This window comes from Hyperoodon ampullatus, assembly GCF_949752795.1.
Source record: "Hyperoodon ampullatus genome assembly, chromosome: X".
Classification (NCBI taxonomy): Eukaryota; Metazoa; Chordata; class Mammalia; order Artiodactyla; family Ziphiidae; genus Hyperoodon; species Hyperoodon ampullatus.
This window is the reverse complement of record NC_136913.1, coordinates 51,422,595-51,447,061: the sequence shown is the minus strand read 5'-3', so window position 1 is coordinate 51,447,061 and position 24,467 is coordinate 51,422,595. Positions and strand designations below refer to the sequence as shown.

The following is a 24,467-nucleotide window of genomic DNA, read 5'->3' as shown; positions in this document are numbered from 1 at the left end:
TGGTTTGCTGGCTTTCCGAATAAAGTCGTTATTCCTTGCCCCAGCAACTCGTGTCTCGATTCTTGGCCTGTCGTGTGGTGAGCAGTACAAGCTTAGACTTGGTGACACAAGGGCAGCTCATCATTCATCGCCCTCCTCCCCAACCCTTCCAGCCTCAGAATGAACTTCTCTAAAATTTCACACCTATCATCCTTATTCCCTTACCTTCTCAGAAGTGTCCTACTCTTTTTCAAGACCAGCAAAGGAGAACCCTCCGAACTCCCCCAGGACCTTGGCTTATCAGTACCCTTTCTTTTACATCCGCAATCTCCAAACTCCCCTGCCTTCAAATGACTCATCCTTTCTCAGCCCTTAAATGCGCTAAAGATCTCTCCACTCCATAGATCAATTCTGGATCCTCTCTGAACTTTCTGACAACTCCTCTATTTTCTTCCCTTGCTCCTTCATCCATCCACCTCTTGGCTAATTATCATACCCATGACCACAAGTACCAAACAGGTCACTAATATGCTTAGTAGATCTAAACTTCTAGCCCTGACCCTCCCTAAACTGAACACTAAGCTCACATTCTCAACCTCCTGCTGCTACCACAAGGATTTCTCAAAAGCACATCAAATGCAACTTGTTAAATGAAGTACCTGCTATTCTCCACCAAACTAGTTTCCCCTCTGGGGACATGGCACTCCTACTTTCTCTGTCCTCCAAGCTGAAACTGTGTGTCTGCTTCCCTTTTGCCCACACTTTCACGGTAAACTATTCACTGGTTATTGCCCTGCCTGTCAGTGTACGGTTTGAATCCTTTACATAGTACGTAAACCTACGATCCGGTTTGTGGCCTACATCAAATACCGACTGAGCACTTGCTAAGTGCTAGTCTGGACAAGAGATAACTGACAGTCACTGCCTCCTCAGAGGTCACAGCTTAACGGGGGAGAGGGCCACATAAGATACCACGTTACATGGAGATGCACAGGGACAACATCTCCAAGGAAAAGTTGCAGATGCGAGAAGGGACTCGCAGCACAGTACCTGAACTTCTCTCTACTACCGTCACCTTCTATCATGCATTGTTGCGCTTTAATTGGTGCATTACTTGGTTCGGCGGTATTGTCCGCAACTGCAAGGAATCCGGAGACTGGGCAAGTGTGCAGCTGGGGGAGCAGCATGTCATTCCTCCTCCTGCCGCGCCGCGCAGAGCCCACTGATGGCCGCGAGTGCAGCAGGCGGCAAGCCTGCAGAAAGAGGACTCAAGGAGGGCAGAGGTGGTCAAGCCGCACTTCACTCCCAGACCAGCAGCAGGCAGCGGTTGGGCGCTAGAGGGTCCCCTTCATCAGGACACCCTCTGGCGGACAGGGCCCGTTTCCATGCCCCCACCCCAGCTAGGTCGCTCGAACGCTCACCTACGCCGCGCTCTGAGGACCCCCAAACAGCGGCGCGTCCGCCCAGGGCTGCACACGGGCCTCTCCCTGTCCGCTGCTTCTGAGCTCTCGTGACGCGCACTGGGTCTCCGAGCAGCCGGGCCGCTCGACATCCTCCGGTAGTGGCTGAAGCCAGGCGGAGGGGCGACCGGCGAAACACGTACTCGCAAGCGAAGATACCCTGACACGCGCCAAGCGGCGCGGGAGTGACGCCGCGAGGCGGAGGGGCCGTAGCCTGCCTTCTTCGTCGCCCCGCAAAGATTTGTGAGGAGCGGCGCTGGCCGCTGCCCCCATCCCTACATCCTGCTGACTAGCCTATCGTGTTTGAACCCCGCTTTGACGTCAGACCACAAAGCTCAGTCAGGGGCACCGGTGGGTGGAGCCTGCGGAGCCTGGGGAGCAGTGCGCGTGCGCACAGCGCGTGTCCCGGGCTACACGCCGGAAAGACACCTTCCTCCGTGGCAAGCGGGAGGAAGAGTACAGGTTCCCAGGGGGCGGGGTTTGCAGCACCTGAGGTCGCCATGGCTACCGAGCCCGAGACCCCTGAGGCCGCCTTGGCTGCGGAGCCCGCGGTGCCGTCGCTTGTGGATCGTTACTTCACTCGCTGGTACAAAGCGGGTAAGTGGAGAATAATGTCAGTCTCCTCTGGGCCCAATTTGCCTGACAGTATAGGGACTATGATGACAGATCATAAGGCACACGCGCCCTCCCCAGCGCTTCCTCCCCACGTCAGAAGGAACTGGATCTCTCTGTTCCCCTGTAGGCCAAGGGAATGGCATTTGCAAAGACGTGGAAAACAGAAGGGTGAATGCTGGGTAGGGCGAGCGCAGTGCGAGTTCACGAGGGTGGGTTGCTTGCGGGAAGATGGTAGACTAAGGTGAGATCCCCGAGGGAGGCAGGAGCTGGGTTGCAATCTCCATGAGTGCCTAAAGGGATTTGAGGGGCTCAGTCCTCCAAGAAGAGGCGATACATAAACTGATTTAAATGGTAGCGGTCTAAACTAAGGTAGAGGCATAGGGAGGGAGAGAAGAGGGTGGGTTAGAGTAGAGGCATTTAGAAAGCAGAATCTAACAGTTTTACTTAAAGGAAGTCGCTGGTATTACACATTTGCCACTTAGAAGTAGGTATCCTGTTGTACAGCTCTGTGCACGCAGCAAATATCAGTGATGAGAGCATCGTTGGGGACCCTCCTCTAACCCAACTTCCTCCCATTCATTTAGGGACAATAGGTGTACTCACCCTTTACAATATTGAAATATTTCACAATAGCATACGTTTTATTAGCCAGACTTAGTGTAACCAACCGTCCGGTTTACCCTGGATTGAGGTGTTTTCTGGAATCCATTACTTTCAGTGCTAAGATCAGGACAGTCCTGGGCGAACCAGGATGAGTTCGTCTCTCTATAATCGACCAACAAAACATGCTACTAAATTAAATAAAGAATACATTACTAATCACTTTTTTTTTCTAATAGAAATAATGATTGTACTCATTTTAAAGTGAGGATAAAAAAAAGGTGGAGCAAAGAGTTAATCATCATTTTAACATTGAATGAAAGATTCCATCTGGACCAGATATCTTTAAATACTTTATGGTAAGCCTTTAGGTATATCTTTTTCAGTAATGAAGGGATACCAGTGATGTATGTGTCCAGCCTTCATAATTAACTACCTCTATGAACCAAAGAAAGTACTAGACAGACAGTGGTACTAAATATTGACTCAACAGCCATCAGACTCATTCATTTCTTCTGGATGTCAAAGGAAAACCCTGTGAGGACCACTGTATACTACAACACTCTAACCGGTAAGCAAATTGGGAATTTTAAATTATCAAAAAAAATTTTTTCTGGCATTGTAGCCTGGTACGGTCTTGTATTGAATAAATATTCATTAAGTAATTATCTTCCACTGTACTGAGATGGTATTATTTATAGTAAGAGTTTGGTTGACAAGAATGACTCTTTCAGCTTTCGACAAAATTCAACACCCAATTATGATAAAAACCCTGCAGAAAGTAGGCATAGAGGGAACTTTCCTCAACATGATAAAGGCCATATATGACAAACCCACAGCCAACATCGGCCACAATGGTGAAAAACTGGAAGCATTTCCACTAAGGTCAGGAACAAGACAAGGTTGCCCACTCTCACCACTCTTATTCAACATAGTTTTGGAAGTTTCAGCCACAGCAATCAGAGAAGAAAAGGAAATAAAAGGAATCCAAATCGGAAAAGAAGAAGTAAAGCTGTCACTGTTTGCAGATGACATGATGCGATACCTAGAGAATCCTAAAGATGCTACCAGAAAACTACTAGAGCTAATCAATGAATTTGGCAAAGTAGCAGGATACAAAATTAATGCACAGAAATATCTGGCATTCCTATACACTAATGATGAAAAATCTGAAAGTGAAATCAAGGAAACACTCCCATTTACCATTGCAACAAAAAGAATAAAATATCCAGGAATAAACCTACCTAACGAGACAAAAGACCTGTATGCAGAAAATTATAAGACACTGATGAAAGAAATTAAAGATGACACAAATAGATGGAGAGATATACCATGTTCCTGGATTGGAAGAATCAACATTGTGAAAATGACTCTACTATCCAAAGCAATCTACAGATTCACTTCAATCCCTATCAAACTACCACTGGCATTTTTCACAGAACGAGAACAAAAAATTTCACAATTTGTATGGAAACACAAAAGACCCCGAATAGCAAAAGCAATCTTGAGAACGAAAAATGGAGCTGGAGGAATCAGGCTCCCTGACTTCAGACTATACTACAAAGCTACAGTAATCAAGACAGTATGGTACTGGCACAAAAACAGAAATATAGATCAATGGAACAGGAGAGAAAGCCCAGAGATAAGCCCACGCACAAACGGTCACCTTATCTTTGATAAAGGAGGCAGGAATGTACAGTGGAGAAAGGACAGTCTCTTCAATAAGTGGTGCTGGGAAAACTGGACAGGGACATGTAAAAGTATGAGATTACATCACTCCCTAACACCATACACAAAAATAAGCTCAAAATGGATTAAAGACCTAAATGTAAGGCCAGAAACTATCAAACTCTTAGAGGAAAACATAGGCAGAGCACTCTATGATATAAATCACAGCAAGATCCTTTTGGACCCACCTCCAAGAGAAATGGAAATAAAAACAAAAATAAACAAATGGGACCTAATGAAACTTCAGAGCTTTTGCACAGCAAAGGAAACCATAAACAAGACCAAAGGACAACCCTCAGAATGGGAGAAAATATTTGCAAATGAAGCAACTGACAAAGGATTAATCTCCAAAATTTACAAGCAGCTCATGCAGCTCAATAACAAAAAAAACAAACAACCCAATCCAAAAATGGGCAGAAGACCTAAATAGACATTTCTCCAAAGAACGTATACAGACTCCCAACAAACACATGAAAGAATGCTCAACATCTTTAATCACTAAGGAAATGCAAATCAAAACTACAATGAGATATCATCTCACACCAGTCAGAATGGCCATCATCAAGAGATCTAGAAACAATAAATGCTGGAGAGGGTGTGGAGAAAAGGGAACACTCTTGCACTGCTGGTGGGAATGTGAATTGGTACAGCCACTATGGAGAACAGTATGGAGGTTCCTTAAAACACTACAAATACAACTACCATATGACCCAGCAATCCCACTACTGGGCATATACCCTGAGAAAACCATAATTCAAAAAGAGTCATGTACCAAAATGTTCATTGCAGCTCTATTTACAATAGCCAGGAGATGGAAACAACCTAAGTGTCCATCATCCGATGCATGGATAAAGAAGATGTGGCACATATATACAATGGAATATTACTCAGCCATAAAAAGAAACGAAACTGAGCTATTTGTAATGAGGTGGATGGACCAAGAGCCTGTCATACAGAGTGAAGTAAGTCAGAAAGAGAAAGACAAATACCGTATGCTAACACATATATATGGAATATAAGAAAAAAAGATACCATGAAGAGCCTAGGGGTCAGAGAGTAGTAAAGACACAAACCTACCAGAGAATGGACTTGAGGATATGGGGAGCGGGAAGGGTAAGCTGTGACAAAGCGAGAGAGAGGCATGGACGTATACACACTGCCAAACGTAAAATAGGTAGCTAGTGGGAAGCGGCCGCATAGCACAGGGAGATCAGCTCGGTGCTTTGTGACCACCTAGAGGGTGGGATACGGGGGGTAGGAGGGAGGGAGACGCAAGAGGGAGGAGATATGGGAACATATGTATATGTATAACTGATTCACTTTGTTATAAAGCAGAAACCAACACACCATTGTAAAGCAATTATATTCCAATAAAGATGTAAAAAAAAAAAAAAAGAATGATTCTTTCAGTGCCTTCGCTAAACAAATAAACTTGATTACCCAAGCATCCAAATGGAGGACCACACCCTCAGTTGGCTACTACCTCAAGTAACCAGCCTGTGCCTAACCACTGAATTGCCCATGCCCATGGAGAGGGCTAGGGTAGAAGCACATATGGTATCCTGTACATACCAGCATGCCTTACTTTTCTCTCTTTCTCCTCAGTGCTGTCTAAACACCTCTGGTACTCTTCCCTTTTAGGGAAGGAAATTCAGTCCCATTTTCTCCATTTTTATTACTGCATTCTTTTCTTCAGTTAAGCTACAATAGTAGCCCGAGGAAAATGGGGGAAATGATAGGCTGAGTAAACAAATGTCAGCTCAGCTCTTCTTGTGCCAGTAGGAATATGGTGTTATAGGAGGAAGAATCATACCAAGCAATAATACAGGATCAATTTTTGCTCCTCGTAGAATGTGTCATCACACTGGCAGGATCCCATCTAGTTCTTCAAAATGGAAAAGCAATTAAAAGCATTTCCTATCTAATCAGTACCAATTGTAGCAGGCTTCAGAACAAAGTCTCTGGGAAATTTAAGCGGGTATGTTCCTGTATTTCTCTACTTAAATCCTCTATTATCATAATAATGATAGAGCCAGCCAGTCTTAGAACCCAGTAAAGTATGCTCAGCATACTTCCCTGGCAGTTAGAGATGACTTTAAGACTATGTAAACTCTAAAGAAATTCTCAGCCCCCAAAAATGATGTATTTCAGAAGGTATATTATCTGTCATATTAGCTTCTGGGCCACCATCCCTATCATCTCCAGGATGAAGGATGGAGAAGCTGGGCCTTTGAAAGAACAACTCTAATACCAATATAACAAGATATTTTGTCCCTTCTAGTTTTGATAAGCCAGTATTTCGAATTCTATAAAATTTAGGTGATCAATACTTCTTTATCGTATATTTTCACATGTGAACTTAAAAGTAAAAAAAGTCCTGAGGTAGTGAAAAAAAAATCAATCTGAGAAAATATACAGTATTTGCTTCGTATCATTTCCCATTCCTAAATCACTGCCAATTTAATACACATCTAGCTACACGCTCTACCTCCACGTAGTGTTTAGTTATAGAAAATGTTACCTCTGCCCTCTACAACCCTAGGCAGGATGGACATTTTATTGTTAAAGGAGGGTATCACACCAAGGACAACTCAATACCATACTAAACTATCCTGACAAACCCCCCTGGATAGGAAAGTTTCAGTTGGTGATTTAGGTCCTTCATTTACTGAGATCATACTAACAGTTTCTGCTAATTACCCTCAGTGTTCTGGAAGACCCTTGTTTATACTCCCCTTTGTAGTCCTGAAGGCCCCTAATAACCTGCCTTATAATTATTGATTTTTCCTCATTCAAGAAGCAAGTGGACTTTAAAAAGCATAGACCATTCTTAAAAGTCTACAAATTGCAAGTAAAACAGTTAGTGCTTGTGATGTTCCTGTGATAAATCTTTGTCCAAAATAGTAACACTCTTGTTACTTCTGAGGAACAAAGAGGGACCTGCATATGGAACCCACTGTAGATAAGCTTTGATCACATCTCAGCACTGCCCATCATTTATTCTCCCATGGGAGGTGACAAAAGGGGTTTAAAACACTTCTTTCTGACACAGAGCCAGTGGTAGACAAACCATCTGGGACAAGTCCCCAGCCCCTCCTCCCAAAAGTGGGGAGTCACACTGACTAGTATTTTGAAACGAAGTACCCACAGGCAGAGGAGTGAAGCACATGCAGTAACACCTGAATGCCGTCTAATAATGTTGTGAGTGGGAAAGAGGCCATAAAGAACAGCATCTTGACCTCAGATGTTCACTGCAGTAAAAATTCCTGGGAAAAAAGGGCAACACACGAGACATGCTTGCATCCATTTCCCATGAGCCTCTTGGTATTGGGTTGGCCAAAAAGTTCGTTCGCGATTTTCATGTTAGGGAAAAATCTGAATGAACTTTTTGGCCGACTCAGTAGATATTTGTCAGAACCTCCCCAGATATATCCATACAGTGGAGTACGTGGAAGTATAACCGTACCACAACAAACAGACATATGTCAAAATGTAGTATTTGCTAGCGGGTTATAGGATAATGGGTAAGTTACACTTATCTGCTACTTAAAACTTTTCTGTTTTCCAAATATTCTTCAAATTGCATTTTTTTAATTAGAAAAATAGCCCTTCTTCAGAAAGTCTTAATGATTGACCTAATGAAGAAGTTCTTTTCTCTGTTAAGTTCTAATATAAAAATAAGGTAGGAATCTTTTTTTTTACAACTTTATTGGAGTATAATTTCTTCACAAATGGTGTATTAGTTTCTGCTTCATAACAAAGTGAATCAGTTATACATATACATCTGTTCCCATATCCCTTCCCTCTTGTGTCTCCCTCCCTCCCACCCTCCCTATCCCACCCCTCCAGGCGGTCAGAAAGCACCGAGCTGATCTCCCTGTGCTACGCGGCTGCTTCCCACTAGCTATCTACCTTACGTTTGGTAGTGTATATATGTCCATGCCTCTCTCTCGCTTTGTCACAGCTTACCCTTCCCCCTCCCCATATCCTCAAGAACATTCTCAAGTAGGTCTGTGCCTTTATTCCTGTTTTACCCCTAGGTTCTTCATGACATTTTTTTTCTTAAATTCCACATACATGTGTTAGCATACGGTATTTGTCTTTCTCTTTCTGACTTACCTCACTCTGTATGACAGACTCTAGGTCTATCCACCTCATTACAAATAGCTCAATTTCGTTTCCTTTTATGGCCGAGTAATATTCCATTGTATATGTGTGCCACATCTTCTTTATCCATGCATCGGATGATGGACACTTAGGTTGTTTCCATCTCCTGGCTATTGTAAATAGAGCTGCAATGAACATTTTGGTACATGACTCTTTTTGAATTATGGTTTTCTCAGGGTATATGCCCAGTAGTGGGATTGCTGGGTCATATGGTAGTTGTATTTGTAGTGTTTTAAGGAACCTCCATACTGTTCTCCATAGTGGCTGTACCAATTCACATTCCCACCAGCAGTGCAAGAGTGTTCCCTTTTCTCCACACCCTCTCCAGCATTTATTGTTTCTAGATCTCTTGATGATGGCCATTCTGACTGGTGTGAGATGATATTTCATTGTAGTTTTGATTTGCATTTCTCTAATAATTAATGATGTTGAGCATTCTTTCATGTGTTTGTTGGGAGTCTGTATATCTTCTTTCGAGAAATGTCTGTTTAAGTCTTCTGCCCATTTTTGATTGGGTTTTTTGTTTTTTTGCTATTGAGCTGCATGAGCTGCTTGTAAATTTTGGAGATTAATCCTTTGTCAGTTGCTTCATTTGCAAATATTTTCTCCCATTCTGAGGGCTGTCTTTTGGTCTTGTTTATGGTTTCTTTTGCTGTGCAAAAGCTTTGAAGTTTCATTAGGTCCCATTTGTTTATCTTTGTTTTTATTTCCATTTCTCTAGGAGGTGGGTCCAAAAGGACCTTGCTGTGATTTATGTCATAGAGTGTTCTGCCTATGTTTTCCTCTAAGAGTTTGATAGTTTCTGGCAATAATGTAGGAATTTTAATGAAACTAACTTTGTACAATATTGCTGTCATTCTCTATAATGTTGAATTTTATATTACTGCTTATTGGTAAGATTTTCCTACCCTTTTGAAATCTTTACACTTGGCTATGTGCAGCTTTCTCATGTACAGTTAAATATAAAGTATAATAAGTTAAGATAAAATATATTCTTAATATGTAACTAAACTACCTGTTATCACATTTGTCTTAGTCTGCTTTTTCCTCTAGAGCCTAGGGTGGTGCCTAGCCCATAGAGGCTTTTAGTATATAAGTATTTGAATAAATGAATGGTTTTTCTGTACTTAAGTCATTTTTATTTAAAACGCTAATTCCAGGAATATATCCTATTGTAACTCTGAGGGCTGCCTCACAAAGATAAGTGAAAATGTACATCAATTAATTTTTTCTTCCCTTTTATTATCAGGGGGCACAGTTTCTAACAGAACTTGCACCTCTGTGTAAGATTTACTGCTCTGATGGAGAAGAATACACCATGTCTAGGTGAGTTACTTTTTAACCACAATTTTGGGGAAACAAAGAAGGTAATAATTTTCTTCAAAGCAATTTTTTCTTTAAATAGCTGTGTTAGAGGACGGTTGATGGAAGTGAATGAAAGCATTCTTCACAAGCCATCTATTCTTCAAGAGAAGGTGAAAGGGTCTGGGGAAGTAAGATCCCATCCACATACTTTTTATCTGTTTTTTTTTTTACCGTTTGACAGTATTAAGTATTCTATTTCCCTCCTAGCCATCCACCGAAGGCTACACTGCAATTGTGTTGCCCAAGTTTGAAGAAAGTAAAAGCATAACAGAAGGGTTACTGACACAAAAACAGTATGAAGAAGTGGTGAAACGCATCAATGCCACAACAGCTACCCCATGAGGATTAAGATTGAGTAAAAACAACAGGGCATTCTTATCCTTACCTGGCCTATGAGTTAGTGCACTAAGGAAGAACCAGAGGCGCTGAAGCATCCTTCACACCGGGCTATCTGCAGGGAGGCCTGATCTTAACACCTGACCTAGTTTTCCTTCTTTGTCTTGCATAACAAGCCTTGATTCCATTTTGTCTTCAACCTCCCAGATCTGCCTGCCCATGTACTCACTCTGTTCTTCTTTTGCTTTTCTCTTTCTAACAACTGGCAAGTGAGAGGCGTTTTTCTGATTAAAAACCAACAAACAAAGCACTTTGAGGAAAATTTGAAAAGACAGAAAAGCAAAAATAATTTACCCTTCATCCTGTAACCCATTAGTAAATACTAGGTTTTGATGTAATTCTGTTTGAATATTATGTCATGGTTATTGTTTTTGCCTCAATTTTCCATCACTTTGAAGTTGAAAAACAACAACTGGCCTTTCTTACACAGTCTGCTTCAGTGTGACACGACCGAAACGTCTGGTCCCACCCCTTTTGCCCCAACTGCCCCCCAGGTTGCCGGGAAGAGGCAGGGTGTACAGTGAACTTTCTCTAAGTCCATGGCTTGGCCTTCAACTCTGAACAATGTAGCACTGTAACACTGGCTTCTTTTTTTTTTTTTTTCCCTTTGATGTCCCCTGCATCGGCAGGCGGACTCTCAACCACTGCGCCGCCCGGAAAGGCCCTGATGATTTTTATAAAGAAATATTTTATAAAGGTCATAACCAAGCTGAGTGCATCCCATTTTCTCTCCAAGGCCTACAGTAAATTAAAGTTTCCTTCAATAAAATATTGACTAGCTAATTGGTAGCACTGTGGTTCTTCAGGATCTTGTGAATATTGACTGTGATGGCTGATAATGATAATCATCATTGACTTGAACAGCAAAAGATGATGGAGACCTAAAAGAATGATCATCAGACGAGCTTATAGAACTACTGCCGTTTGGCAACTGACATGTCCCGTTAGATTTCAAAATACATTTCAAAGCATCGGGATACAAGCCCCCGAAAACAAAGTTAACTATACTACATCATAAGGACAGAACTTATAACCAGATCCTTCAGTCAAAACCCACCCCACAAAAACAAAAGCTTTAAACCCTAAAATTAAAAAGACTAAAGTCGTTTATTTAATGAATATTCCAAAGGCACATATGTATACTTACTCAGAAATTATTTTGAACAGCTTAGTTCAATTGTTCTCTGTCTTCTATCATCTGTTCCATCCATTACTACTGAGAAGTACAAAAACTACTTTTCAAGCCAGGAAGATAGGCTTAGGATTCCAGCTAATATCCAGGGCAGACAGGCTGGCTATGCTAGAACAAGAACTAAAACCATCCCCTAGTGAGTTCCTCCAGGATTCCGTGGAGTGAGCTCCATGACCCTGTTTTTGGGTGGGGGAGGGACATGCATCACAACAGATTTCCTGTGCTCGGTGAAACACTTACTAGAGAACAAACGTGTGCTCCTGGCATGGATGATCTATGACAGAGGGGACAGCAGAGGCCCAGTCATACTCAGTGGACAGAGGGATTGAAGAAGAGTCCACAGGTTTAAGGAAAACCCTGCATCACCCAGAGTACTGTGTCTCTTCTGCTGCAAATTAGTGTCCCAGATGATAAGCTTAAATTTAAAAAAATAGGAAGTTAGGGTCAAATGTGCCAAAGGTGAGCATATTTTCAAAATAGCTTCTTTGGATTAAATTGTCATTAAGGCAGTAAGGATATTTGGTTTGCCTTTTAGAGAACACTATTCATGGCAATGTCCCATTTAACATCACACTGCAATTAGAAATATAGCAAGCACCATGGCATTTATAGTTGTCAGAAAGCTTCACAATCGGTTTCATGATCAGAAAATAAAGCAAGATTTCTGTTTGTTTTCTTTAGAGAATTGTTGTATTTCTGAAATATACAGGATCGTTTGCTTTCTAAAAATGTCAGCTTTGCCACATGGTGTTCCAGAGATCTGGCCGCAAGAGCTTCTCAAGTTTTACCATCCACAGAATCTTTATTTGTAACTGAGATCCATCGGTTGTTTTCCATTTGAAGCTGGAAAGAATTAAGACAACTGGTTTCTGCTTTACTCTTAAAATAAAAATTGCAAAATTAAATAGTATCTATTTTCTTCTGCAATTTCCTTTAGACTAATTTTTTTTTTTTTTTTTTTTTTTTGCGGTACGCGGGCCTCTCACTGTCGTGGCCTCCCCCGCTGCGGAGCACAGGCTCCGGACGCGCAGGCTCAGCGGCCATGGCTCATGGGCCCAGCCGCTCCGCGGCATGTGGGATCCTCCCGGACCGGGGCACGAACCAGTGTCCCCTGCATCGGCAGGCGGACTCTCAACCACTGTGCCACCAGGGAAGCCCTAGACTAATTTTTTAAATGTGAGTTTAATATAGAGAAAATATCTAACCTTCTTCAGCAGTTTATAGCAAAATGAGAGAGGTTGGATCAAAAGAGCCATTATGCCTCTTGTCTTTGTAATACTCTTATCAACCTGTAGTGACAGAAAGCAAGCAAATCAAATTCTTATAAGGAGGCCCTCAAAAGACTTTATCATTTATTTAGTTTGAAAATGGTAAACATTTCTTCTAAGGGATCTCAAAGGGTATGTAGATTAAGGCATCTGAGCTGACTTGATGACCTGAGGTCCCAGAACTCAGAAGCAGGGACTGTTGCCTAAGTCTCATGCCAATTTCATGGAACCCCAGGAAGAATGGATGGAAGATCAACCTGTTCTATTTCAGACGGTTTAGGGGCTTCTCAAAGTGCACCAAATAGTGGCAGTGAACCCCCTTCTTTGCAATTCCTTGCACTCTACTTTTTTGCACTCAGACTCCCTAAAACAAACAATAGAAGCCCTTCACTCTGAGGGGTCTGTGCCCTAGTTAGTCAGGTGATGATGTTGGGATTTAAGGGTAGCTGCTCCGTGCTATGGTATTAATCATGTCCAAAAAGTTAATTTATTTGGTCAACCTACTGCTTCCTGTCCGTTGCAGAGGAGGCCTTGGCCACGGCATGGAAAATGATTTGCTCTCCAGCTCAGAAAGTCTCATGATGTGGTGGCTCGCTTGGAAACATGGGTATACCAGGTTGCTTTCCCTGCAGGGGGCACAGAGTCCTAGGTTCTCGAACATAGTGTAACCTATGGGAAGAGTGTGGTACCCGGGCTGCTCGGGGGCGCCGATCCGACACGGGGCGCTTACGGCTCATTCTGCAAGCCATACGATGGAAACCTTTTCAATGCACTTGGCCATGTGCTGGGTGCCCAACTCGGCAATGTACGGTAAGTGAACTCTGTAGTGGGTCTTCCCACTGGAAACACAAATTGCGTTCACCCTTTCGACCATGAGCCTAGTGGCAGAGGCAAAAGCTGTGTCATTTCACAGGCTGCTCCACCAAAAGTTTGGGGAGGCACTTGCATTTGACATGAAGCTGCACACAAGCAGTGAACTCCGGCCCAGGGAAGACGGTGGCGTGTGCACCGTCATAACATGAAATATTTCCTAAGTAACGGGACCCCTCTGTTGTCCGCTCTCGGATCCAAGATGTCCTGAGAGTGCTCCTTTAGTGACCAGAATCTACCCTGCCTGGGGGAAACACGAAGCGGTTCCTTTTGAACCTTCCCAACCGGGACACTCTATCTCTGTGGTCTTTGGAAGCTTTGCGAATGTAACAAAGAGGGGATCAGCTCCAATGCCTGACCAGAGTCTCATGCCTCTCAACAGATGACAGGGTGTCTCCTGTTGCTGCAGAAAGAATGCAGAAGTCTGTTTCTGGCTATAGGATAGAAACGTGATGACCGCTGATAGAAACGCCTGCAGTGGTCCGTAGTGAAAGCGTCATGCACCTGGTGCTTTCTTCTCCATAACCAAACCACATGTATCGGTCACGGACATGTGCCCCTGGGCCTGGCAGGCTGTGTGAAGCCACGTTTGGGGCAAAACCCTACGGATGGCCTGGAAAATGGGTCCCGCTTATAGGAAATGGTTATGCTCCTTTCCAGGTCGGTGATAGGGATGTCACGTGAACTGCCTTTTCTGGATTGAGAATTTTGCCATGGAGTGCAAAACAAGGAGCCAACTCTTCTGGAGATCTGGAATATCACTTTCACAGAGGTGTCTTCATGCTGCCCCGAGCTCCGTGTTCCGTATGAATAACGGGAGTAAAAGGAGGATGGGGTTCAAAGCACGGACGGTGGGCCCTAGACGGGAGGTGCACGTGCAACGGACGAGCTAGACGAGAGCAGTATCATACCCACAAATCTTGGGGGTTGTTCAGTTCTCATCCAGGTTCTTCCAAGCAGGCTCTGAAAGGCTTGCGCCCCGTGTCTCAACACGCCACACAAAAGGGCCTTCACACAGAGCTACGCTCCGAGGTTCTCAAGGGGACTTGGGAGGACAGCTTTTCAGACCGCATAGGCAAGGAGTTTCTCACAAGGTAAACGGGATGTGTACCTGACAGGCTAGTTGAAGAAAATTTCATATGCAGTGGATTGGGCACAGGATACATGTCAGGCGAGCACAGAGTGTCTTTGGTCCAATACATCCTGTGACACTGTGCTGCATCGCTTCCCTTCAAAGGCTTTGCTAACATTGGGCCACATAAATAGATTAGCTGTGGAAACCAGTTTGACGCACCTCACAGTGTAGCCTTGCAGAGCTCCAATACCAAGCCCTGTGGAGACAGATGGGTCTGAAAGCGTTTCACCCAAGACGCTTCGCTCAAAACCAGAGGTCATACGGAGCGCAGGGAGGCCTGCGGCGTAGAGTGCTGTGAGCGTAAAACGTTCCGTTCGCACATGCTCCTTGGAAGTGGAGTGTGGCAAAGGGTGCTCAAGTGGACGGGACGACAAAGCCTTCCAGGCTCAAGTTGCAGGGTGCTCGTTCTACGTGGGATCCCCGGGTTTGTTCATCGCTCTGTGCGACAAAGAAACCCTTGGTTCGTGTGTGTTCGTTGCATGCGGGAAGTCCTTATAGCGTGAGCCTTGAGGTGTCCAGTGTTCACACTAATCAGTTCCGACCCCAGGAGGGAACACGGTGAAAAGGTCTTGGCACTGTGGCCTCAAGTCCGTTGCAGAGGAGGCCTTGGCCACGGCATGGAAAATGATTTGCTCTCCAGCTCAGAAAGTCTCATGATGTGGTGGCTCGCTTGGAAACATGGGTATACCAGGTTGCTTTCCCTGCAGGGGGCACAGAGTCCTAGGTTCTCGAACATAGTGTAACCTATGGGAAGAGTGTGGTACCCGGGCTGCTCGGGGGCGCCGATCCGACACGGGGCGCTTACGGCTCATTCTGCAAGCCATACGATGGAAACCTTTTCAATGCACTTGGCCATGTGCTGGGTGCCCAACTCGGCAATGTACGGTAAGTGAACTCTGTAGTGGGTCTTCCCACTGGAAACACAAATTGCGTTCACCCTTTCGACCATGAGCCTAGTGGCAGAGGCAAAAGCTGTGTCATTTCACAGGCTGCTCCACCAAAAGTTTGGGGAGGCACTTGCATTTGACATGAAGCTGCACACAAGCAGTGAACTCCGGCCCAGGGAAGACGGTGGCGTGTGCACCGTCATAACATGAAATATTTCCTAAGTAACGGGACCCCTCTGTTGTCCGCTCTCGGATCCAAGATGTCCTGAGAGTGCTCCTTTAGTGACCAGAATCTACCCTGCCTGGGGGAAACACGAAGCGGTTCCTTTTGAACCTTCCCAACCGGGACACTCTATCTCTGTGGTCTTTGGAAGCTTTGCGAATGTAACAAAGAGGGGATCAGCTCCAATGCCTGACCAGAGTCTCATGCCTCTCAACAGATGACAGGGTGTCTCCTGTTGCTGCAGAAAGAATGCAGAAGTCTGTTTCTGGCTATAGGATAGAAACGTGATGACCGCTGATAGAAACGCCTGCAGTGGTCCGTAGTGAAAGCGTCATGCACCTGGTGCTTTCTTCTCCATAACCAAACCACATGTATCGGTCACGGACATGTGCCCCTGGGCCTGGCAGGCTGTGTGAAGCCACGTTTGGGGCAAAACCCTACGGATGGCCTGGAAAATGGGTCCCGCTTATAGGAAATGGTTATGCTCCTTTCCAGGTCGGTGATAGGGATGTCACGTGAACTGCCTTTTCTGGATTGAGAATTTTGCCATGGAGTGCAAAACAAGGAGCCAACTCTTCTGGAGATCTGGAATATCACTTTCACAGAGGTGTCTTCATGCTGCCCCGAGCTCCGTGTTCCGTATGAATAACGGGAGTAAAAGGAGGATGGGGTTCAAAGCACGGACGGTGGGCCCTAGACGGGAGGTGCACGTGCAACGGACGAGCTAGACGAGAGCAGTATCATACCCACAAATCTTGGGGGTTGTTCAGTTCTCATCCAGGTTCTTCCAAGCAGGCTCTGAAAGGCTTGCGCCCCGTGTCTCAACACGCCACACAAAAGGGCCTTCACACAGAGCTACGCTCCGAGGTTCTCAAGGGGACTTGGGAGGACAGCTTTTCAGACCGCATAGGCAGGGAGTTTCTCACAAGGTAAACGGGATGTGTACCTGACAGGCTAGTTGAAGAAAATTTCATATGCAGTGGATTGGGCACAGGATACATGTCAGGCGAGCACAGAGTGTCTTTGGTCCAATACATCCTGTGACACTGTGCTGCATCGCTTCCCTTCAAAGGCTTTGCTAACATTGGGCCACATAAATAGATTAGCTGTGGAAACCAGTTTGACGCACCTCACAGTGTAGCCTTGCAGAGCTCCAATACCAAGCCCTGTGGAGACAGATGGGTCTGAAAGCGTTTCACCCAAGACGCTTCGCTCAAAACCAGAGGTCATACGGAGCGCAGGGAGGCCTGCGGCGTAGAGTGCTGTGAGCGTAAAACGTTCCGTTCGCACATGCTCCTTGGAAGTGGAGTGTGGCAAAGGGTGCTCAAGTGGACGGGACGACAAAGCCTTCCAGGCTCAAGTTGCAGGGTGCTCGTTCTACGTGGGATCCCCGGGTTTGTTCATCGCTCTGTGCGACAAAGAAACCCTTGGTTCGTGTGTGTTCGTTGCATGCGGGAAGTCCTTATAGCGTGAGCCTTGAGGTGTCCAGTGTTCACACTAATCAGTTCCGACCCCAGGAGGGAACACGGTGAAAAGGTCTTGGCACTGTGGCCTCAAGTCCGTTGCAGAGGAGGCCTTGGCCACGGCATGGAAAATGATTTGCTCTCCAGCTCAGAAAGTCTCATGATGTGGTGGCTCGCTTGGAAACATGGGTATACCAGGTTGCTTTCCCTGCAGGGGGCACAGAGTCCTAGGTTCTCGAACATAGTGTAACCTATGGGAAGAGTGTGGTACCCGGGCTGCTCGGGGGCGCCGATCCGACACGGGGCGCTTACGGCTCATTCTGCAAGCCATACGATGGAAACCTTTTCAATGCACTTGGCCATGTGCTGGGTGCCCAACTCGGCAATGTACGGTAAGTGAACTCTGTAGTGGGTCTTCCCACTGGAAACACAAATTGCGTTCACCCTTTCGACCATGAGCCTAGTGGCAGAGGCAAAAGCTGTGTCATTTCACAGGCTGCTCCACCAAAAGTTTGGGGAGGCACTTGCATTTGACATGAAGCTGCACACAAGCAGTGAACTCCGGCCCAGGGAAGACGGTGCCGTGTGCACCGTCATAACATGAAATATTTCCTAAGTAACGGGACCCCTCTGTTGTCCGCTCTCGGATCCAAGATGTCCTGAGAGTGCTCCTTTAGTGACCAGAATCTACCCTGCCTGGGGGAAACACGAAGCGGTTCCTTTTGAACCTTCCCAACCGGGACACTCTATCTCTGTGGTCTTTGGAAGCTTTGCGAATGTAACAAAGAGGGGATCAGCTCCAATGCCTGACCAGAGTCTCATGCCTCTCAACAGATGACAGGGTGTCTCCTGTTGCTGCAGAAAGAATGCAGAAGTCTGTTTCTGGCTATAGGATAGAAACGTGATGACCGCTGATAGAAACGCCTGCAGTGGTCCGTAGTGAAAGCGTCATGCACCTGGTGCTTTCTTCTCCATAACCAAACCACATGTATCGGTCACGGACATGTGCCCCTGGGCCTGGCAGGCTGTGTGAAGCCACGTTTGGGGCAAAACCCTACGGATGGCCTGGAAAATGGGTCCCGCTTATAGGAAATGGTTATGCTCCTTTCCAGGTCGGTGATAGGGATGTCACGTGAACTGCCTTTTCTGGATTGAGAATTTTGCCATGGAGTGCAAAACAAGGAGCCAACTCTTCTGGAGATCTGGAATATCACTTTCACAGAGGTGTCTTCATGCTGCCCCGAGCTCCGTGTTCCGTATGAATAACGGGAGTAAAAGGAGGATGGGGTTCAAAGCACGGACGGTGGGCCCTAGACGGGAGGTGCACGTGCAACGGACGAGCTAGACGAGAGCAGTATCATACCCACAAATCTTGGGGGTTGTTCAGTTCTCATCCAGGTTCTTCCAAGCAGGCTCTGAAAGGCTTGCGCCCCGTGTCTCAACACGCCACACAAAAGGGCCTTCACACAGAGCTACGCTCCGAGGTTCTCAAGGGGACTTGGGAGTACAGCTTTTCAGACCGCATAGGCAGGGAGTTTCTCACAAGGTAAACGGGATGTGTACCTGACAGGCTAGTTGAAGAAAATTTCATATGCAGTGGATTGGGCACAGGATAGATGTCAGGCGAGCACAGAGTGTCTTTGGTCCAATACATCCTGTGACACTGTGCTGCATCGCTTCCCTTCAAAGGCTTTGCTAACATTGGGCCACATAAATAGATTAGCTGTGGAAACCAGTTTGACGCACCTCACAGTGTAGCCTTGCAGAGCTCCAATACCAAGCCCTGTGGAGACAGATGGGTCTGAAAGCGTTTCACCCAAGACGCTTCGCTCAAAACCAGAGGTCATACGGAGCGCAGGGAGGCCTGCGGCGTAGAGTGCTGTGAGCGTAAAACGTTCCGTTCGCACATGCTCCTTGGAAGTGGAGTGTGGCAAAGGGTGCTCAAGTGGACGGGACGACAAAGCCTTCCAGGCTCAAGTTGCAGGGTGCTCGTTCTACGTGGGATCCCCGGGTTTGTTCATCGCTCTGTGCGACAAAGAAACCCTTGGTTCGTGTGTGTTCGTTGCATGCGGGAAGTCCTTATAGCGTGAGCCTTGAGGTGTCCAGTGTTCACACTAATCAGTTCCGACCCCAGGAGGGAACACGGTGAAAAGGTCTTGGCACTGTGGCCTCAAGTCCGTTGCAGAGGAGGCCTTGGCCACGGCATGGAAAATGATTTGCTCTCCAGCTCAGAAAGTCTCATGATGTGGTGGCTCGCTTGGAAACATGGGTATACCAGGTTGCTTTCCCTGCAGGGGGCACAGAGTCCTAGGTTCTCGAACATAGTGTAACCTATGGGAAGAGTGTGGTACCCGGGCTGCTCGGGGGCGCCGATCCGACACGGGGCGCTTACGGCTCATTCTGCAAGCCATACGATGGAAACCTTTTCAATGCACTTGGCCATGTGCTGGGTGCCCAACTCGGCAATGTACGGTAAGTGAACTCTGTAGTGGGTCTTCCCACTGGAAACACAAATTGCGTTCACCCTTTCGACCATGAGCCTAGTGGCAGAGGCAAAAGCTGTGTCATTTCACAGGCTGCTCCACCAAAAGTTTGGGGAGGCACTTGCATTTGACATGAAGCTGCACACAAGCAGTGAACTCCGGCCCAGGGAAGACGGTGCCGTGTGCACCGTCATAACATGAAATATTTCCTAAGTAACGGGACCCCTCTGTTGTCCGCTCTCGGATCCAAGATGTCCTGAGAGTGCTCCTTTAGTGACCAGAATCTACCCTGCCTGGGGGAAACACGAAGCGGTTCCTTTTGAACCTTCCCAACCGGGACACTCTATCTCTGTGGTCTTTGGAAGCTTTGCGAATGTAACAAAGAGGGGATCAGCTCCAATGCCTGACCAGAGTCTCATGCCTCTCAACAGATGACAGGGTGTCTCCTGTTGCTGCAGAAAGAATGCAGAAGTCTGTTTCTGGCTATAGGATAGAAACGTGATGACCGCTGATAGAAACGCCTGCAGTGGTCCGTAGTGAAAGCGTCATGCACCTGGTGCTTTCTTCTCCATAACCAAACCACATGTATCGGTCACGGACATGTGCCCCTGGGCCTGGCAGGCTGTGTGAAGCCACGTTTGGGGCAAAACCCTACGGATGGCCTGGAAAATGGGTCCCGCTTATAGGAAATGGTTATGCTCCTTTCCAGGTCGGTGATAGGGATGTCACGTGAACTGCCTTTTCTGGATTGAGAATTTTGCCATGGAGTGCAAAACAAGGAGCCAACTCTTCTGGAGATCTGGAATATCACTTTCACAGAGGTGTCTTCATGCTGCCCCGAGCTCCGTGTTCCGTATGAATAACGCGAGTAAAAGGAGGATGGGGTTCAAAGCACGGACGGTGGGCCCTAGACGGGAGGTGCACGTGCAACGGACGAGCTAGACGAGAGCAGTATCATACCCACAAATCTTGGGGGTTGTTCAGTTCTCATCCAGGTTCTTCCAAGCAGGCTCTGAAAGGCTTGCGCCCCGTGTCTCAACACGCCACACAAAAGGGCCTTCACACAGAGCTACGCTCCGAGGTTCTCAAGGGGACTTGGGAGGACAGCTTTTCAGACCGCATAGGCAAGGAGTTTCTCACAAGGTAAACGGGATGTGTACCTGACAGGCTAGTTGAAGAAAATTTCATATGCAGTAGATTGGGCACAGGATACATGTCAGGCGAGCACAGAGTGTCTTTGGTCCAATACATCCTGTGACACTGTGCTGCATCGCTTCCCTTCAAAGGCTTTGCTAACATTGGGCCACATAAATAGATTAGCTGTGGAAACCAGTTTGACGCACCTCACAGTGTAGCCTTGCAGAGCTCCAATACCAAGCCCTGTGGAGACAGATGGGTCTGAAAGCGTTTCACCCAAGACGCTTCGCTCAAAACCAGAGGTCATACGGAGCGCAGGGAGGCCTGCGGCGTAGAGTGCTGTGAGCGTAAAACGTTCCGTTCGCACATGCTCCTTGGAAGTGGAGTGTGGCAAAGGGTGCTCAAGTGGACGGGACGACAAAGCCTTCCAGGCTCAAGTTGCAGGGTGCTCGTTCTACGTGGGATCCCCGGGTTTGTTCATCGCTCTGTGCGACAAAGAAACCCTTGGTTCGTGTGTGTTCGTTGCATGCGGGAAGTCCTTATAGCGTGAGCCTTGAGGTGTCCAGTGTTCACACTAATCAGTTCCGACCCCAGGAGGGAACACGGTGAAAAGGTCTTGGCACTGTGGCCTCAAGTCCGTTGCAGAGGAGGCCTTGGCCACGGCATGGAAAATGATTTGCTCTCCAGCTCAGAAAGTCTCATGATGTGGTGGCTCGCTTGGAAACATGGGTATACCAGGTTGCTTTCCCTGCAGGGGGCACAGAGTCCTAGGTTCTCGAACATAGTGTAACCTATGGGAAGAGTGTGGTACCCGGGCTGCTCGGGGGCGCCGATCCGACACGGGGCGCTTACGGCTCATTCTGCAAGCCATACGATGGAAACCTTTTCAATGCACTTGGCCATGTGCTGGGTGCCCAACTCGGCAATGTACGGTAAGTGAACTCTGTAGTGGGTCTTCCCACTGGAAACACAAATTGCGTTCACCCTTTCGACCATGAGCCTAGTGGCAGAGGCAAAAGCTGTGTCATTTCACAGGCTGCTCCACCAAAAGTTTGGGGAGGCACTTGCATTTGACATGAAGCTGCACACAAGCAGTGAACTCCGGCCCAGGGAAGACGGTGCCGTGTGCACAGTCATAACATGAAATATTTCCTAAGTAACGGGACCCCTCTGTTGTCCGCTCTCAGATCCAAGATGTCCTGAGAGTGCTCCTTTAGTGACCAGAATCTACCCTGCCTGGGGGAAACACGAAGCGGTTCCTTTTGAACCTTCCCAACCGGGACACTCTATCTCTGTGGTCTTTGGAAGCTTTGCGAATGTAACAAAGAGGGGATCAGCTCCAATGCCTGACCAGAGTCTCATGCCTCTCAACAGATGACAGGGTGTCTCCTGTTGCTGCAGAAAGAATGCAGAAGTCTGTTTCTGGCTATAGGATAGAAACGTGATGACCGCTGATAGAAACGCCTGCAGTGGTCCGTAGTGAAAGCGTCATGCACCTGGTGCTTTCTTCTCCATAACCAAACCACATGTATCGGTCACGGACATGTGCCCCTGGGCCTGGCAGGCTGTGTGAAGCCACGTTTGGGGCAAAACCCTACGGATGGCCTGGAAAATGGGTCCCGCTTATAGGAAATGGTTATGCTCCTTTCCAGGTCGGTGATAGGGATGTCACGTGAACTGCCTTTTCTGGATTGAGAATTTTGCCATGGAGTGCAAAACAAGGAGCCAACTCTTCTGGAGATCTGGAATATCACTTTCACAGAGGTGTCTTCATGCTGCCCCGAGCTCCGTGTTCCGTATAAATAACGGGAGTAAAAGGAGGATGGGGTTCAAAGCACGGACGGTGGGCCCTAGACGGGAGGTGCACGTGCAATGGACGAGATAGACGAGAGCAGTATCATACCCACAAATCTTGGGGGTTGTTCAGTTCTCATCCAGGTTCTTCCAAGCAGGCTCTGAAAGGCTTGCGCCCCGTGTCTCAACACGCCACACAAAAGGGCCTTCACACAGAGCTACGCTCCGAGGTTCTCAAGGGGACTTGGGAGGACAGCTTTTCAGACCGCATAGGCAAGGAGTTTCTCACAAGGTAAACGGGATGTGTACCTGACAGGCTAGTAGAAGAAAATTTCATATGCAGTGGATTGGGCACAGGATACATGTCAGGCGAGCACAGAGTGTCTTTGGTCCAATACATCCTGTGACACTGTGCTGCATTGCTTCCCTTCAAAGGCTTTGCTAACATTGGGCCACATAAATAGATTAGCTGTGGAAACCAGTTTGACGCACCTCACAGTGTAGCCTTGCAGAGCTCCAATACCAAGCCCTGTGGAGACAGATGGGTCTGAAAGCGTTTCACCCAAGACGCTTCGCTCAAAACCAGAGGTCATACGGAGCGCAGGGAGGCCTGCGGCGTAGAGTGCTGTGAGCGTAAAACGTTCCGTTCGCACATGCTCCTTGGAAGTGGAGTGTGGCAAAGGGTGCTCAAGTGGACGGGACGACAAAGCCTTCCAGGCTCAAGTTGCAGGGTGCTCGTTCTACGTGGGATCCCCGGGTTTGTTCATCGCTCTGTGCGACAAAGAAACCCTTGGTTCGTGTGTGTTCGTTGCATGCGGGAAGTCCTTATAGCGTGAGCCTTGAGGTGTCCAGTGTTCACACTAATCAGTTCCGACCCCAGGAGGGAACACGGTGAAAAGGTCTTGGCACTGTGGCCTCAAGTCCGTTGCAGAGGAGGCCTTGGCCACGGCATGGAAAATGATTTGCTCTCCAGCTCAGAAAGTCTCATGATGTGGTGGCTCGCTTGGAAACATGGGTATACCAGGTTGCTTTCCCTGCAGGGGGCACAGAGTCCTAGGTTCTCGAACATAGTGTAACCTATGGGAAGAGTGTGGTACCCGGGCTGCTCGGGGGCGCCGATCCGACACGGGGCGCTTACGGCTCATTCTGCAAGCCATACGATGGAAACCTTTTCAATGCACTTGGCCATGTGCTGGGTGCCCAACTCGGCAATGTACGGTAAGTGAACTCTGTAGTGGGTCTTCCCACTGGAAACACAAATTGCGTTCACCCTTTCGACCATGAGCCTAGTGGCAGAGGCAAAAGCTGTGTCATTTCACAGGCTGCTCCACCAAAAGTTTGGGGAGGCACTTGCATTTGACATGAAGCTGCACACAAGCAGTGAACTCCGGCCCAGGGAAGACGGTGGCGTGTGCACCGTCATAACATGAAATATTTCCTAAGTAACGGGACCCCTCTGTTGTCCGCTCTCGGATCCAAGATGTCCTGAGAGTGCTCCTTTAGTGACCAGAATCTACCCTGCCTGGGGGAAACACGAAGCGGTTCCTTTTGAACCTTCCCAACCAGGACACTCTATCTCTGTGGTCTTTGGAAGCTTTGCGAATGTAACAAAGAGGGGATCAGCTCCAATGCCTGACCAGAGTCTCATGCCTCTCAACAGATGACAGGGTGTCTCCTGTTGCTGCAGAAAGAATGCAGAAGTCTG

The 24,467-nt window shown here is 47.0% G+C and overlaps 1 pseudogene across 1 annotated transcript; it reads left to right on the top strand.

The window, feature by feature from the left end:
- The first annotated feature begins 1,939 nt into the window (after nt 1-1,939).
- On the top strand, nt 1,940-10,256 carry LOC307069651 (protein Abitram-like; annotated as a pseudogene). Its single transcript has 7 exons — nt 1,940-2,036; nt 2,182-2,233; nt 3,148-3,225; nt 6,233-6,360; nt 9,799-9,875; nt 9,955-10,024; nt 10,122-10,256. The product of its transcript is annotated as a protein Abitram-like (transcript).
- Nucleotides 10,257-24,467: the final 14,211 nt, after the last annotated feature.